Source organism: Marmota monax, unplaced genomic scaffold (assembly GCF_021218885.2).
Source record: "Marmota monax isolate L192 unplaced genomic scaffold, Marmota_monax_Labrador192_F-V1.1 WCK01_AAM20220418_F8-fsc00002, whole genome shotgun sequence".
NCBI lineage: Eukaryota > Metazoa > Chordata > Mammalia > Rodentia > Sciuridae > Marmota > Marmota monax.
Window position 1 is genome coordinate 18738976 of NW_026693571.1, and position 17073 is coordinate 18756048.

Genomic DNA, 17073 nt, shown 5'->3' on the forward strand with positions numbered 1-17073 from the left:
TGAGGCCTCAGCTTCCACTCCACAATGCTTCCTATCAGCTTTGCTTTCTCCTTGCAGTGTGTCCATTTTACTAAATAACAGGTGTCCTCTGGGTTTCTCATGTCTAACCAGCTGCTGGTCATCATACTGGGCTCTGTTCCTAGTCTGATCCCTCTTGTACATGTGATCTCTTTTTGCTCTTTCAGCCACAAACTGCAATTCTGATGTAAACCTATGTTCATTAGATATGTCTACCCTTCACCAGATCAATCCAGATGTGTGCGAGTCAGACACCAGCTAAAGTGCTCTGTCATAATATGGATTATCTTACAAGTTTGAAAATCTTGCTGTAAGAGTGTTTGTGCCTTCCTTCCTCTCAACAACTTGTTCTTTCACTTTAACAAAACTTTGTGTTTCTATGGATATAAAAATCTTCCCAGTTGCAATGATATTTTCTCCCCTAGTTGAAAGTGTCACATATGTTATTATAATTCAATGGATGCTTTTGGAGTGACTCAAAGGTTGTGATTAATTTTGTTGGCATGGCCCTAAAGTATGTAAATTCACATTTTAGGATATTTCCTGTTACTCTCAGGAAAAACATATTCTAAACACCATATATGATAATGATTCATAGATGGAATTTCTTTAGGGATTTAGAAGTTTACTAGGCTTCTGACCCTATTTTGTACGGGAAGAAACCAGATTTTGTGATGGAATGAACTCGGGAAACTCAGGGAGTAGAGTAAAATAAATTTTTCATTTAGATTTTTTGTTTATAAAAACAAAAGTCTATGTTTCCAGTTTTGGAAAGAATAGAACTCTAAACATGATTGACTCTAGGAAGATTTTAGATCTAATAGAGCGTCTGAGACATTGTTACTGGAAACAGTCGTCCTCATAGAGGTCACTGGATATTAATGTATACAGAACCAAAGTCTGGGCTGTCTTTACTGAGTCCAGATGTAGTCAGTTGTTCATTTTGTTTTTAAATATCATCAGATTGTTTTTCTTATTTGTATTGTCCTCCTAACCATCCAGGTACAGACCAGGCTGTTTGGGGTGGCGATGTCAGCCATTAGTTACGATGGCTATGGGGCCTTCCATCACATGTGGGGGTTCAGGGTTGGTTCTGAAGTGTCAGGAGGCCAGTGGGTTCTGTTGTCCTCTCTTCTTAAATAGAGACCAATGTAAAAGGGTTGGGGGTAGCCAGAGCAGGACTGCCCTATGAATCAGAAAAAGCAAAATCTACTCTAATCATCTTCCTCTCATGCAGTCTGTAGGATTTATTCCATTTAATTTCCAAGATTTCTAAAAATCATGGAACTTGTCCTACCCCCTCATGAAAATCAGATTCTGTGCATGGTCAGATCCAGTCTATTTTGCTGAGTAGGAAGCCCACGACCAGAAGCTCAGCCTGCAGATGACATCAGATTATTAAGATGACTGAAATAGCCAGAGTCTTTGGCATTGACTTGGATCAAATGTTGGCCAACTGTATTTATCTTTTTGCTTACTGATTCATTCATTTGATGAATGAGTGAGTCATTCATCCTATACCACTCAATGCCTACTTCTGAGGGAGATTTAGAAGTGCATGGGCAGTCAGGACAAGAAGGCAATGAGGGAGGTAGGGGAAGGTCCAGACAGTAAGAGCACAGGGAGGGTCCCCCGTAAGGTCAACTTCCTAGCTGATGAAAGTGCTCATGGACATGAGCAGGGGACCCAATCAGGTGCACTTCCTTACTGGTGGACATAAGCAGGGGATCCAATAGAAGGACTAAAATAGACACATGGACATGGGAGGTACCAAAGAATGATAATAAGGGAAGCATGGACAGGGAAGGAGGTAGACAAAGGAGGAAGGCTCAAAACTTATGAAAAGGACACTTCAGTACTTTCTGATGGGACTCCCAACTCTGGGACCCCTTTTCTTTGGAGAAGTCTATTACTTTTGCTCTTACAATAACCCTGCTGCTTGCTTGCTGCCTTTGTGTCCTGTTTTTCAATTCTTTGCTGAGCACAGACAATGAAGAAATCCCTAGATGGTAGCAAAACTGGGGGCTCATCTGGAATCAGGGACCAGCTCAAAGGTCTATAACAGTTATGTCAAAAGTCTGATGAGACTGGGAAAGTGACCATTGATAATCCTGTACTTCTTTAGTTCTCTGAGGCTGGGGAAGGCCCCAGCCATGGTTAGCATAGCTGAATTACCAGACTGATTTCTTCTGATTTCCGAGGGGGTCCAAAATGATAGACCCCACTGTGTTAGAGAACATTGGTGCAGTTTCTTCTCTTCGTGGAAGAGAATGCTGTCTTCAGATGTAAGGCTCCTACTCGGTTATTTATGTCCTCCACTAATTGCTTGTCCCTTCTGCTGGGGTAACTATCCATGGCAAGAAGATAAGAGCTGTCCCAGTATAGAAGAACTTCCTGTCTGAGATATTTAAGTTATCATCCTCTCCTATCTTACAAAAGTATGAGAGACATAAAAAGGGAATGGGGAGGGGGGAAGGAAGAGGCAGCTATGATAGTAGCTGGCCATCTTCTTCATTTTGGGAAGTAAGAACTAGGTGGGTTTCACTACCACATTCATGGCTGGAATTCTTTTGCACTGGCCTGGAAAGTGATTCCCTGGGTAAAAGGTGACAAAAATTGTTTGCCAGAGAGTGCCCTCTCTACCAATCCTTTCCCTTCTGACAGCCATCAATCCTTTTGCATCAGCTGTACTTTGGGAGATACATGTATTCAAGGAATGGAGACACCAAAGATATCTTGGTTACAAAAAGAAATATCAAGGATCTGGGCCCCAGACCATGGATAAGCCTGGCTCGTCTCTATCTCCAGACCAGGGCTGCCCTCCCGAATTCACAAAAGAGTGAAACGGGGATTGTGAGACCCCCATCAAGACCTCTTTTTGTTTCCAAATGGGATCCAAGTCTTCCAAAATCTCTTGAGGCTGACCTCTCTTCTGTCTGCTCAAAAACTGGGATAAGCTAGATCCTCCATTAAAACAAAAATCCTTGATTTTCTTTTGCATTGAAGCCTGGCCTCAGTACCTATTGGGAGATGGAGAACAATGGCCACCAGAGGGGACTCTAAACTATAGTACCATTCAACAACTAGACTTATTCTATAAACAGGGGGGTAAATAGAGTGAAGTTCCTTATCTACATTTTTTTTTTTTGTCTGAGGGATCACCCTGAACTAGCAAAAGATTGTAAACTTGACACTCAGACCTTGGCAACTGTGTGCTGCTCTAAACTGAACCCCCCCAAATCCACCCAAGGGAAATCTCTTACTGGGGGATGATAAGCCTTCATCAGATGAAAAGGAGAGCCCACTTGGTCCACCCAAAGAGGAGGTTCCAGTTCCCAAGCCCACCTCTCCCCTTTTGTCCTAGTCTTACGGGACTAAAGACAAAGAAATCATGCTCAAAACCCTCCTCACCCAGGGCAAACCTTTCCCATTGTTAGGGGACTCCCAAGAGGCTCCTCACCCAGGGTGTATTTCCCCTCAGGCAAATGCTGGAAGAATTTAGACCAGAGATGATACACATTCCTTTCCCACTGACTGAACTAAAGGTCATAAAAAAGAACCTAGGTAGCTATATTAAAAACCTGAAACAACATATTCAAACCTTCCAACAGCTGTCAAATCTTTATAACTTAGCATAAAAAGATGTTATGCTACTTTCAAAACAAACTCTGCCTTCTCTGGGAAGACAAAGGGTCCTAGAAAAGGCCATTAAAACTGGAAATGATTACTATACATCTCAGGGAGGAAAGGTGACAATGTCAGGAAGAAGCTGGGATATCCCTAATGGTTACCAAGCCATCCAAGTCACAGAATCACATTGGAACACTGACAGGGAGAGGGATGACTGGGACAGACATCACTTCTTGTACTGTGAAATGGAAAAACTAAAAAGGGCTCAAATCAAACCTTTCAATTATGCCCAGCTGGCCACTGTGATTCAGAGGGGAAAGGACCTTCTCCTTCTTCCCCTTCTTCTACTTCTCCTGTTTCTGCTCAGTCCAGTCTTGGACTGGAACCTTCAGGACTGTGAGCTAAATAAACATTTTCTCTTAATAAGTTAATTATTTCAGGAATTTCACTAGAGAGACAGCTAACTAACAGAATCCAATTCTTTCTTCAACCTAGTGTTCTTTAGCACTGCACTCTAGCCACCTAAACTTCTCATGGATGGTTTGTACTCTTATATAACCCTTTTTTTAAACTTATCGCTCCTTTTTTTTTTTTAAGAAAAAGTTTTAGTTGTAGATGGATATAATACATCTATCTATCTATCTAAAACTATTAATCTATCTATCTACATGTGATGCTGAGGATCCAACCCAGTGCCTCACACCTGCCAGGCAAGCACTTTACCACTGAGCCAACCCAACCCTTATATGATCTTAAGTAAACTAGTGAAGGCATTGTTTCTGTGGGTTTTGTGGGATCCTGGTGTTCAAAGAAGCGCAAACAAAGCAGGATATGTTTTTTTCTGTCATTTCTTGTTAATAGCTAGTTAATTGCTTTTGAGTAGAGTCTAAATAGTGTGGGGGTTTTGTTATGGACATTTGACATGAAAATCTGTATTGACAGAAATTTGATAATGAAGTTTGTGTGAGCTAAATCCAGAACTTTTGGTCCCAGCATTGTCTATAACTATTCTTTATGCAATCAGTACCTTTATGACTGCATAACAGCTTCTAGAATGAGAATCTTGGATATGAGTAAACCTAGAACCACTCCTCCTTTACCTTCTGCACACAGAGTTACGTAGGAGGATAAGAGGATAATTTTAAACCGGGCAAGCATCTTTTGTTGTGGAAGGCATTTGAGGCTATTTTTTTCTTTCTTTTTCTTTTTTTCAAAAATTTTGTTCTAATTAGTGAGGTTATTTTTTATAACCTTTCATCTCCAACTCCTTTCTTGCTTCCCCTTCCCTTGCCTAGCCCTTACCTGTCCTAAGGCTGCCAGTGGTACCCACAGGCATTTATTAGCTTTACTAGTTGAGTAGATTTAGGAGTTTATTTTTTCTTCTGTTAAATCATCAAAAGACATGAAGAGCAAAATAGAGTTCTTCAAAGAGAAGAGGTCCCAGGGTTGGGTGTCCCATAAGAAAGTACTGACTGACTTGTTCTTTTCATTGAAGAACCTTGCACATACCATGCATATACCTCACTTGGAGATAGGCAACAAAGAAGTCACCTCCCATACTGGGAACTCTGGACCACAATGTAGAAACTCCATAGCTTCCTGTGCAGATGAGCAGCCTCATATTGGAAACTACAGACTGTTTGAAAATGATCAGCAAGAGGAATTTTGCAAAAGTGAAATTGGCATGACACATCCTCACAGGCAGAGGGTTGCAATAAAAATAATTGATAAAACTCAGTTCAATTCAACAAGTCTACAAAACCTCTTCAGATAAGTAAGAACAATGAAGATTTTAAATCGTCTAGATATAGTGAAATTGTTCAAAGTCATTGAAACTGAAAAAACAATCTTCTTAATCACGGAGTATGCAAGTGGAGGTGAAGTATTTGACTATTTGGTTGCATATGGAAGAATGAAGGAAGAAGAAGTAAGAGCTAAATTTAGACGTATGGTGTCTGCAGCACAGTACTGCCACCAAAAGCAGGTCATTCACAGGGACCTCAAGGCTGAAAATCTGTTGTTAAATGCGGATATGAATGTTAAAATAGTATATTTTGGTATTACCAATGAGTTTACTCTTGGCAGTAAACTAAACATGATTTGTGGTGGTCCTCCATATGCAGTCCCAGAGATCTCCCAGGGCAAGAAGTCTGATAGGCCAGAAGTCGACACACGGAGTCTTGGCATTATGGTGTATACCCTGGTCAGCGGGTTGCTTCCCTGTGACTGGCAAAATCTGAAGGAATTAGAGAGTGTTACGAGGGAAATACAGAATCCCTTTCTACATGTCCACTGACAGTGAAAACCTTCTCAAACGCTTCCTGGTGCTAAATCCAATTAGGCCAGGAACTCTAGAGGAAATCATGAAGGACAGGTGGATCAAACACTTTGTTGAACCAGAGCTAGACATATCCAGATCTAGCAGAAACCTTTCATTTGCTAAGATGCAGCCAAGCAGCGACCTCAGTCACAGCATCGGCCAGTCTTCTCACCACAAAGTGTTTCTTCAAGCCAGGAGCCAGGAGCCCAGACGGTGCAGTGACCATGCTGGACCAGCTATTCCTTTAGTTGTGGCATATCCGAAGAGGAGTCAGAGCAGCACTGCAGACAGTGACCTCCAAGAAGATGGAATTCCCTCCTGGAAATCAGGTGGCAGTGTGGTGGGAGGAAAGGGAATTGCTCCAGTCAGTCCCATGCATGGGAACACAAGTAATCCCAACAAGGCAGATATTCCTGAGCCCAAGAAAAGCCCCGCTGTCCCCAGCAGCAGCACTGCATCTGGAGGGATGACACCGCGGAGTACCACAGCGGACAGACATTCAGCGATCCAGAATGGCAAGGAGAACAGCACCATTCCGGATCAGACAACTCCAGTTGCTCAACCCACAGGGTTAGCAGTTGTCGCCACGCTGGGCAGAATCCATCTCCTAAGGGACACTTTCCACCGCCCAGCGGAACGGCGAACCGCAACATCCAACGGCCCTCCTGCCTCGCGCAGCCTGTCCCACGAAGCTACGCCACTGTCCCAGAAGCAGAGGTTCCACTTGTGGTGAGCCGCTTCTGCCGTTTCTGCAGATTATGGTCGCCATTACAAGATGACGCTGGCTCCGCTGTGGTCTGTGACAAACAACTCCTTATCTGGGAAAGTTGGCACATGATTTTTCACCACCCTGTGAGAAAGCTCCACGCGGCAGCTTTGCATTGGGGCTTGGGATGCTTTATTAAGGCTGGGAGGGGCATCCGAGAGAGAGAAGAAGAAATATCAAGGGCCTGAATAAACTGCTGAAAGAAGATTCCTGAGTTGCGTCTTCCTTGCGGGCAAGGGGTCGCGACATCCACTAATCGTTTTAGTGAATTTTTTAAATATTTATTTTTTAGTTGCAGGTGAACACAATATTTTTATTTCATTTTTATGTGGTGCTGAGGATCGAACCCAGTGCCTTATGCATGCTAGCCAAGTGCTCGACTACTGAGCCACAATCCCAGCCCCTCTTTTTAGTAAAATAACTTCAAAACTCACAAGTTGCAACGTCTCTGTTGAGCAAAAGGACAAGGAAAAAAACAAAAAAGCAAAACCTCACTCCCTGCACTTCACCTGGAGCATAGAAACCACTAGTTCCACGGATCCCAGTGACACGATGCGGGAAATCTGCAAAGTACTGGACCCCAACAGCTGCGACTACGAGGGGAGGGGAGGGAGCGCTTCCTGCTCTTCCGAGTCCTTGGCGACCGGCATGCACAGAACCTGGTGCAGTGGGAGAACCTGGTCCGGTTCAAGCAGAAATCGGAGACATCCAGGGCTTTCAAAAATATTGCTTCCAAAATTGCCAATAACTGAAGCTGTAACTCAGTCATTATAGTGTAAATTAACTAGCACTTTAGTGGATTCTTGAACACTGATGGAAAATATAGAATGATATTTAGGCAAATAAGTCTGCATCTTCTAAATAATGACAATGAAGTCTGAGGACAAGCGCATGCCTGGGAGCGGAAGCTGGCCTTTTCTAGGAATGCACGGGTAACCCTGTGCCTCTGTCTTGTTTCCATTGCCCTAGAATCAGCCTGTAACACCACCTGCACGTGTCTCCTTGATGTTGTGAGTGGAAGGTGTGTGTGTGCAAGGAGCATGTGTGGAAACATCTCACACTGGCAGCCAGAGTGGTTACTAGTACCTCTGTGGGAGATCATTTGGTGCTGAGACATTACAGTTACCTAGGAGGAAGATACTGAATTACTGCTGAGTTGAGCTTAAGACTCGTTGATAATTAATATAGGTTTATAGGTTTTTTTGTCTTGTTTGTTTTGCAGGGTTTTTTAAAGTGTAAAATGTTTATAGTTGTGAACATTGCTTGTGTGTTTTTCTTTTTTTTAATTGATTTTTTTAAGAGAGAGAGAAATTTTTAATATTTATTTTTTAGTTTTCGGTGGACACAACATCTTTATTTTATTTTTATGTGGTGCTGAGGATCGAATCCAGCGCCTTGCGCATGCTCAGGCGAGCACGCTACCGCTTGAGCCACATCCCTAGCCCTGATTTTATTTTTTTAAATACATGACAGTGGAATGCTTTACAATTCTTATCACACATATAGAGCACATTTTTTCATATCTTTATATACAAAGTATGTTCACGCCAATTCATGTCTTTATACATGTACTTTTTTTTTTTTTGCATTACTTGTGTTTTTCTAAGTAGATTCACGAGATGATTAAAAATTCACTTTTTCTCAGTAAAAAAAGAAAAGGAGTCACTGGTAACCTTTCAACAGAAGCTCCAGTAGGCCATTACCAAAAACTTATTAAGCCAGGGTCACAGATGGAGGAAATCAATTTTAGAAACAAATTTTCAACCCAATCTACTTCAGACATACAAAGGAAGCTCTCAAAACCGGTTGTGGAACCAGGAAAAACTTTGGACCAGTTGGTTCAGGCTGCTACAACAGTCTTCTATAGTGGGGACCCAAAAAAGGACAAAAAAGAAGGACAAAGGACTTGAAGAATTGGTGGTGGCCACAGGAGCAGGTGCTCAGTTTTACCCTCCACTTCCAGCTTCTCATGTGGGAAAGAAGGCCATTTTAAAAAGGACTGTCCCCAGAGGCATCAGTCACCTCTTAGGCTTCCTCTCAGGCCTTTTCAGCTGTGTCAGGGACGCCATTGAAAGGCTGGATGTCCTTGGAACCTGATAGGATTGAGACCATTGCCTACCAGTCACTAATGATGTTTCCCAGGGGTTTCCCGTGCCTGAAGCACAACTTGAGGAGCCCCAGGTAAACTAGATTGTGAACAGGCGCCAGATAAACTTTGTTTTCAACATGGGAATCTCATTCTCAGTCCTGTCCTTCTCTCCTGGACCCTGGTCCCAAGATAAAGTAATTGGGGCCTACTGGGCTGGCCCCTTAAGCAATATTTTCCTAGAATTCTTGCTAGTTCATGGGATGACTTCTACTTCTGTCACTCCTTTCTCATTATGCCAGATACCCTAACCACTATCTTAGGAAGAGACCTATATCTCAATTAAGTTTCAAGTTGTTGCCTCCTGGGGAATATAGCTGCCTACCTTTAATAGAGACAGAAGTGATCCCCACAGTTTGGTCGGATAACAATACAGTGGGAAAGGCATGGACTGCAACACCTGTTGAGATTCATCTTAAGGATCTTTCCTATTTTCCTCACCAAAAACATTATCCCTTAAAACCTGAAGCTAGGAAAGGACTGATACCTATTATACTGAGTTTAAAATAGCAGGGACTTTTGGCAGAGTGCTCTAGGCCTTATAATACTCCTCTACTGGGGAAAGGGGGATGGGGGTTTAAGGAGAATTTGGAGAAGGGAGGAGATAGAAAAAGGAAGGCCCCAAATCTATGAAAAATAAGTCAGTACTTTACTATGGGATTCCTGGCTCTCAGGCCCCTTCTCTTTGGAGAAATCTGTTACTTTTTCTCTTGCCTTAAACTTGCTGCTTGCTTGCTATCTTTTTGTCCTATTCTTTAATTCTTTGCTGAGCAGAGACAATGAACCTGAGCCCCCTTGATGGTAACACTTCAGCGATTCTTAATCACAAGAATTCGGCTCTCTGCAGCACAAACTCTTCACAAACAAGCTGCCAAGTTTTGGTCAATGTATACATTTTTTTTTATACAGATGAGAGAATTTTATGGTTACAATGATTTCTGGTCCTGAAGTTGAACAGGTCCCATAGGGACAGCATTTAACAGGATACAACTCACTGCAGAGAGCAACAAGGAGACAGAATAGTATGTCAGTGCCTATACCACTTCCTAGTCACAGAAGATCTTTGTTTTAGAAGCATATAAAAAAGTGTGACCAGGTCTGCAAACAGTGTTTCTTCAATGGCAATACCGTTCTGCAGAGTGGCCAAGTGAAGGCTGCAATAACTGAGAGGTTTTATAGACACTATAAAAGTTGTTAAACTCCGGAGCAATTCTAATAATTTATTGCTGGCTGCTTCTTCAGTTCCAGCCCAAATTGTACACAGATAATTATAACAGAGAGGATGTAACAAAATGCCAGATTGAGGAGCAGAGTAGGCCTATTATCACTAAGGCACAAAGAGCAGGGAGGGGAGATCAAGGAAGTGATCAAGGTGGGCAAAGGCCATTGCAGGCTGAGAAAATAGTCCTTGGGTGGCAGAAACGTCTAATTATCCCCCTTTCATGAATACTGAGTATTTGGGTTGAGCTGGAGTTCATACATTTAGCCTCTTTGCAGTGAGGTATGGGCGTGGAACTGGGTTCAAACCCTCAGAGAGAGCAGCAACTATGTGTGAAACTTCCAAGTCTTCTCCTTAGGGACAAACCCAGTTGTCTCTTTTGGCCAGACATGAAGGCAAGCCCATTTCAACCCTGTAGATGAAGACTATACCCCAGGAGACAGCAAAGTAACAAGACGTTAGGAACCTGGTTCTCCAAATGACTGGGTGGAGCAGCGCTGCTCTGCCAGCTCTGTACACTCCCCTATGGATGATCCAGGACAGAATAATAAACTCCAAGTTAGGCTCTCTATTTTTTTTTGTCCCTTTGTTACTTATCCTGAAGTCCAACATAATTTCAAAGGCATGGTGATGTGAACCAGCACAGTAGGTTCAGGGGAATCCTTGTGAATGGGTTGGGGAGAGGCGGGAGGTGGGGCTGGAAAGGCCAGAGGGGCAGGAATCAGAGAGTCTTTGTGTGTGTGCAGGGAATTCTTGGTAGGATTTGGTTATTGACAAGAATGACCTTAATGGGCTGTAGAGAGGCAGCCTCTGTCTTAACAAGGCTGAAATAAGATCTGTCCTCTTACTTTCTATATAGTCCAGCCTCCAAACCAACCAGCAGACAGTAATTAAAACATGGCCCTCTAACTGCCTTGGTCCTGAATTAGTGGCCCTGCATTGTGACGCACTGTAGCTTGGCTCCACCTCCCATCTTTTAGTCCGTGGCCATGGTTTTTGGTTAGATGTGCTTCCTCACCCAGCTGTCTTCAGTCATCATTCAGCCTGTCCACCCTGCCCTCTATCTCAGCACAGGGTTGAGGAGCACTCCCACTGGGTCGCCACAGACCCTCCATCACAATTTGGTGGCGTTCTTCAGAAATTTATAACCTTCTGGTCAAAGATGACAGGTATTCTTTTTCCAGGAAAAGTTAATGGGAGAGTGTTTCCATCCATGCTGATTTTACTGTTGTTTTGTTAACTAAGTCCCCTATTTTCATTTTTTTATTGGTATGGTTGACAATTTGGAAAATAACTTATTTAAAGAAAATAAGGATGTTTAAACCCCATTTTCAATAATTAAGAAGGCTGTAATTATTTTTTCAACTTTTCTATTAAACTCTTTCCCCACCCCAGTTTTAAGAATCTCCCACATACAATTAGAACTTTTTTCCTTGGTGATGTCAAGTGTTAGCTGTCTATGCTTCCACAGACAAAGCCGAACAGACTCTGCAGCCCCATGCCACTGGTTGCTAAATCCATCTTCCCTTCCAGATTCTCTTCCTACCCTTCTCCAACCTCCTGTGAGCCTTGGGAGGCTGACCTGTGAACTGCAAAAACAGGTTCTTGGGGGTAGGAAGGATAGTAGAATGAATTGGATTATTATCCTATATGCATATATGATTACACGACCAATATAACTCAACATTATGTACAGCCTGAAGAATGAGAAGTTATACTGTATTTATGCAGTATGTGTATAACTACTGTCATGTTTAACTAATTAGAACAAATTAAAAAAATAGGCTCTTGGCTGCCTACCTTCTGGTGGATTCAGTCAATGGGAGAACCCATAGGAGACCAGAGGGTACAGGAAAGGAAGGGCAGAAAATTTGTCCCTATAGCTACTAGGTTGCTGAGTGTTGTTCTGCAAGGTGCTGAGTGTTGGCTGCGGAGTCAGAAGCTTCCGTCTTTCAAAGGTTTCAGCTCCTCTGAGAGGTGGCTATGCCAGGTCTCCACACAGCTCTTCTCTGGGCATAGGTTCTGCAACGGCTCCTCCACACCCACTGTGCTGACAGCACTGGCTCCCCATGCTGCTAGCCGTGGAGAGCTGCACCTTCTTTTCTTGATTTCTTGAACTCTGCCCCTCATCTTTGTAAATGGCCCCTTGTAGAGCTGTCCTCAGTTGTCTACTCTCATTATGCTGTTTCTGTTTCCTGCTGGGAAATTGACTGACAAGGGATGAGGCTAGACTTGGGCATCATGTACCACAGGGACGCTAAAAGGAAGCTGATTCTAACCTGCACTCCAAACTTCACCTCAGATGTTGTAGTCATTTCTTCAGGATAGAGAACTAGTTAATCCAGACTTTACTGGATTTTACTCTTAGCCTAGGGTCTAGAAAGGACTCTGCCACAGGCACAGAGAACCAGTGTCTCTCTTCCCTGTAGCACTCTTCTCCAAATGAACTTTACTCTTTTTCTGTTTCTGTGTGTATGTGTGTGTGTGTGTGTGTGTGTTATAGCTACACACCTGTGTGCATGTGAATAAAGAATTCTTTTTATCTGAACCAAAGGAAAGTTACATTATGGCACTTAACCTTTAAATACTTCCATGTGTGATCCTAAGAACAGGAATATTCTCTTACATAACTATGGTACAATTATCAACTCTGTAAATTTACATTGACAAAATACTCTTATCTAATCTGGCATCCCTACTCCAATTTTGTCTGCTGATTTAATAATGTTCTCCATGGTACATCTTTCTCCTCTAGTACAGGATTCAGTTTAGGGTCAGCAATAGCATTTAGTTATTATGCTCTTTTGGTCTCCTTTAATCTGAAACATGTCCACAAACTTCCGTTATCTTGTATGACAGTGAATTTTTAAAAAACTTTACATTTTTAGAACAATTCTAGGTTCAGAGTTAAATTGAGAGAAATGTGCAGAACACAGCCTGTACCACCTGTACCCTCTCCCCATGCCAACTTCCCTACTATCCACATCCTCCACCAGAGGGACCTTGATATTTTTGAAGACAGAGTTTCCTCTTTTCTTTTAAAAAAACACAAGTCTTCATTTTGTGTCTGTCTGATGTTTCTGTGATTAGACTAGAGATATACATTTTCAGCTATAAAGTTGAGAGGTGAGGTTGTGTCTCTCATGGGGAACCACTTTAGGAGGCACACAATGCCCACCTGTGAAGGCAATTTTGACCTCTACCAAATGATTATTTTTATTTTTTTTCTCCCTTGAATGAATAAACATTCAAACCTCTTAACCACTGAACCATGTCCCCAGTCCTTTTTTAAAACTTTACTTTGAAACAGGTGTCACTATTACTTATGGCCTTACTAAGTTGCTGAAGCTGGCCTCAAACTTGTGATCCACCTGCCTCTACCTTCTGAGTTACTGGGATTACAGGTTTGCACCACCACACCCAACAGTATCCTGTTTCTCAACGAAACTTCCTGCTGGATTTAGCATCTACTGGTACTTTTTGCTGACATAATCTTTATCCTGTGTTTGAGAAATGATGATTCTCCCTCTTCAGCACTCTCTCCACGTTGACTCTTCAGCCCTCAGCATGGTACTGTAAGCAAGAGCCCTTCCCTCTCACCTACTTATTTATGTATGTTTTACATCATTGATATGGATGCCTATCCATCAATATGGATTTGATTTTTTGATAGTTTATAACATATTATTGGACTTGATATTTTGGTGCTCCAGTTGCATCCAATGTGGTCAGTGGAATATGTTCAAGCTCTCTCCTGAGCAACATACTCCATTATTTTTTCTGTGTATTCCTTCTAACCTTCTAGTCTAACAAGTTATTCTAGGCTCATCTTGCACCCACCCTGCTCCAGGGATGAAACCAGATATCTTTTGAGTATTCTTGGTCCTTTTTTTAGGGAACATTAGAGACCACAGTCTGGGCACTAGGGCATTCATTGCTACTAAGGCTCGTTGCTTCTTGGTACTTTCAGAGAGAGAGAGAGAACTAGGTAATATAAACATGTATATAAATTCATATTTGAATATATATATATGTGTGTGTATGTGTATGTATATATATATACATATATATATATATATATATATATATATATATATAAAGTTAGAAATCCTACATTTGCAAAATATCTTGATTCTCCACCCATTCCCATAGAATTCTTTCTTACCCTGCCCATATCATACTTATATGGCGCTATTCTACAGTGAGGACAACATTAGCACATTTATTCTTTTGCTGAGTTCTGTATTACATCTACAATAATTTCCAAATTGCTTCACTCATATCTCTAAAATTAACAAACATATTATGTTAGTCAGGGTTCTCCAAAGAAACACTACCAATTGTGTGTGTGTGTAGAGAGAAAGAGAAAGATAAATTGATGGATTCATTGATTTAGATTTATTTTATAGAACTGACTTCTATGATAATAGAGGATGGTAAGTCTAGATTCTGAGGGACATATCAATAGGCTGGAAAAGGGGCTGCAGGGATTTGAATCTGAAGGCAGGCTGGAGACAGAATTCCTCTTCCCCTGGAGACCTCAAAGCATTCAACTAATGAGACCCATCCACATTACGGAGGGGAATCTGCATTATTCAAAAACAAGTGATTTCAATGTTAATTTCATTTTTTAAAAAATGTCTTTGCAGTGACATCTAAACTGGTGTTTGGTCAAGTATCTGGGTACTGTGGCCTAGCCAAGTAGACACATAAAATGAATCATCACATGTATCAAGAGCAAAAAATTTTAAAATAGAAATCTCCAAGGGAGTTGAATGTGTAACAAAGGAGATGGGAGCATCCGCATTTAAAGGATGAGAAGGAGCCCTTGTTGGTGCCGGAGCCCTAGAGTTGCATGCAGCCCAGGAAACTTCACCCAAAGGACTTGTTAATGAGGGAATTGGTGGCAATGTCACTGGGGAAGGGAAGCAGAGAAGTGGTCTTTAGGGCCTTCAAGTCATACTTTATAGATGCCTGCCTAATCATTGTAAGACAATTCCCATCCACAACTCTAGAAGTCTGTCTCTTTTATCCTGCTAAGGGCAGAGACTAGGACACACATTTGAACACACTCTTCTTAAATCCTCCTCCCCTCACCCACTTGCATTCATATGTCCTCTTAGCCATATAAGGCAAAGAAATACATACTGATTTTTTTTTTTTAAAGTCCAGGGGATTGAGAATCGCTGCTGATATGCAGGATTCCCCAGGAAATGCTGTTATCTGAAAGTACATGGTTACAGTACTCCTCAGATAAATGCTTCTCTCTCGGGTAAGGAAAAGTATTGCAGATAACCAAGCCGCCCCCTCCCAAATCTCATGCTTATCTGCTCTGTGCGACTGTCAGCACTGCTTCAGTGGAAGCCATTCATTCTGCGGAGACAGTGGGGAACAGCTGTTTGATCCTTGACCAGAGATAACCCTGGAGGAGCTCTTTCCTACATGCTGGGAATTCGCAGAGAAATGCCATCCACACAATCCTGGAGAGAGAGGAAGGCCTCAGGCCCAAGCCCTCCTCTCAAGGCTCCAAATTGCTAGAGTGTGAGTGTGCTGTTGGATGGTACAGTGGGTCACATGAGCTTCCCTACATGGAGAAGGGCTCACAGCCATAAGCCAGACTGCAGCTGTTCTGTATCTTGGAGGTATGTCTGAGTCATTCCTGGTGGGTGGTCTGTGTGGGATATTCCACAGGGGCCTGGGGCCCTGTAGCTACACCTGCCTTGCTCAGGGATAGCGATCTGCATGAAACTGAGGAACTGCAAAATGGAAGGTCCCCCTCCCATTCCCCACAAGCTTTAGAGAAGGCGAGGGAGTGGCTGATAAGGGCCCTGTGCTGGCAGTAAAGATTTTAGTTCTTCAGAATGTCAGCCTGTCTGCCTCCCTGCCCTGAGTAGGATCAGCCAACCATTGTCTACAACCCATCCTTGAGCATGTCCCTCCCTGATCAAACTCCAGGATATCAGGGTACAGCCTGAAGTCACTTCCACCTGGTGCTGCATAGCCTGACATTGGTACGGTTCCAGCCTCCTCTCATTAGTAAACAACTAATGTCTGCCTCAGCAGACTGCCCTCTTCCCAGAGCAGATTCTAGTCCCCCATGACATCATGGCTTTGCACTGTGCTCCCCTTTCCCTGGAAGGTTCTTCTGCACCTCTGTCTGGTAAACATTCTTCTTTGAGATCCCATTTGAACCTCACCTCCTCCCCCTCCAACTTCGCAGTTTTCCCTCCCCAGTGTTCCTATGCCAGTTTGGGCTTAATACTTACATGCTGCAATTTTTCATTGATGACTGCCCAGTTCCCCACATGTATTTGTCATGAGAGACCCTAAGATTTGAAGCCTGTTGGCCTGTGCTGGTTCAGTTGTTTTCCCAGTCCAGGACCTAAAACCCTTCTCTTCTGCAATTTATGCTATCAGTGTCCTGCTAGGGACTGTCCCAGCTCTGACTTCCTTCCTTGCTTGTACCCATGCCTTGGCCCTCGGTTCTAGATCTGTTACTTGGTATCTTTCCTCCAGGACTAAGCACAAAGTTTATTTCCCTGCACCAGGTACTTGCACATTGATTATAATTGCTTTTGGCTCCTATGTTCATTTCAGTCTGGTTGTCCCCATCATCAGCCTTCTCATTCCTGTTGGGAGTCCTGACCCCACAGAAAGAAGTCAGACACCTCCATCTTGTCAGCAATAAGATTTGCATTAACACTGTCTCTTTCTTTGTCTGCCAGCCCCTTACACAATATCTGGCACATGGGTGGCAATCAGGACTCATTGAACAGTAAAGATATAAGTTCTGGCACTCTGGCAGGATATGGTTTAATTAAAAAAATACTGATAATATTAAATACTACAGGGGAATGATTATAGAGATGAAAAGGGAAAAAAAAAAATCCTATTCTCTACCCTTCCCTACTATTAGAATGATCTTTTTTTAAAAAAATCACAAACATCTTAGTTTAATTAATAGTAATAACAAT

At 42.5% G+C, this 17073-nt stretch overlaps 1 pseudogene; it reads left to right on the forward strand.

Moving 5' to 3' along the window:
* The first annotated feature begins 5158 nt into the window (after positions 1-5158).
* On the forward strand, positions 5159-7486 carry LOC124102698 (MAP/microtubule affinity-regulating kinase 3-like; annotated as a pseudogene).
* Positions 7487-17073: the final 9587 nt, after the last annotated feature.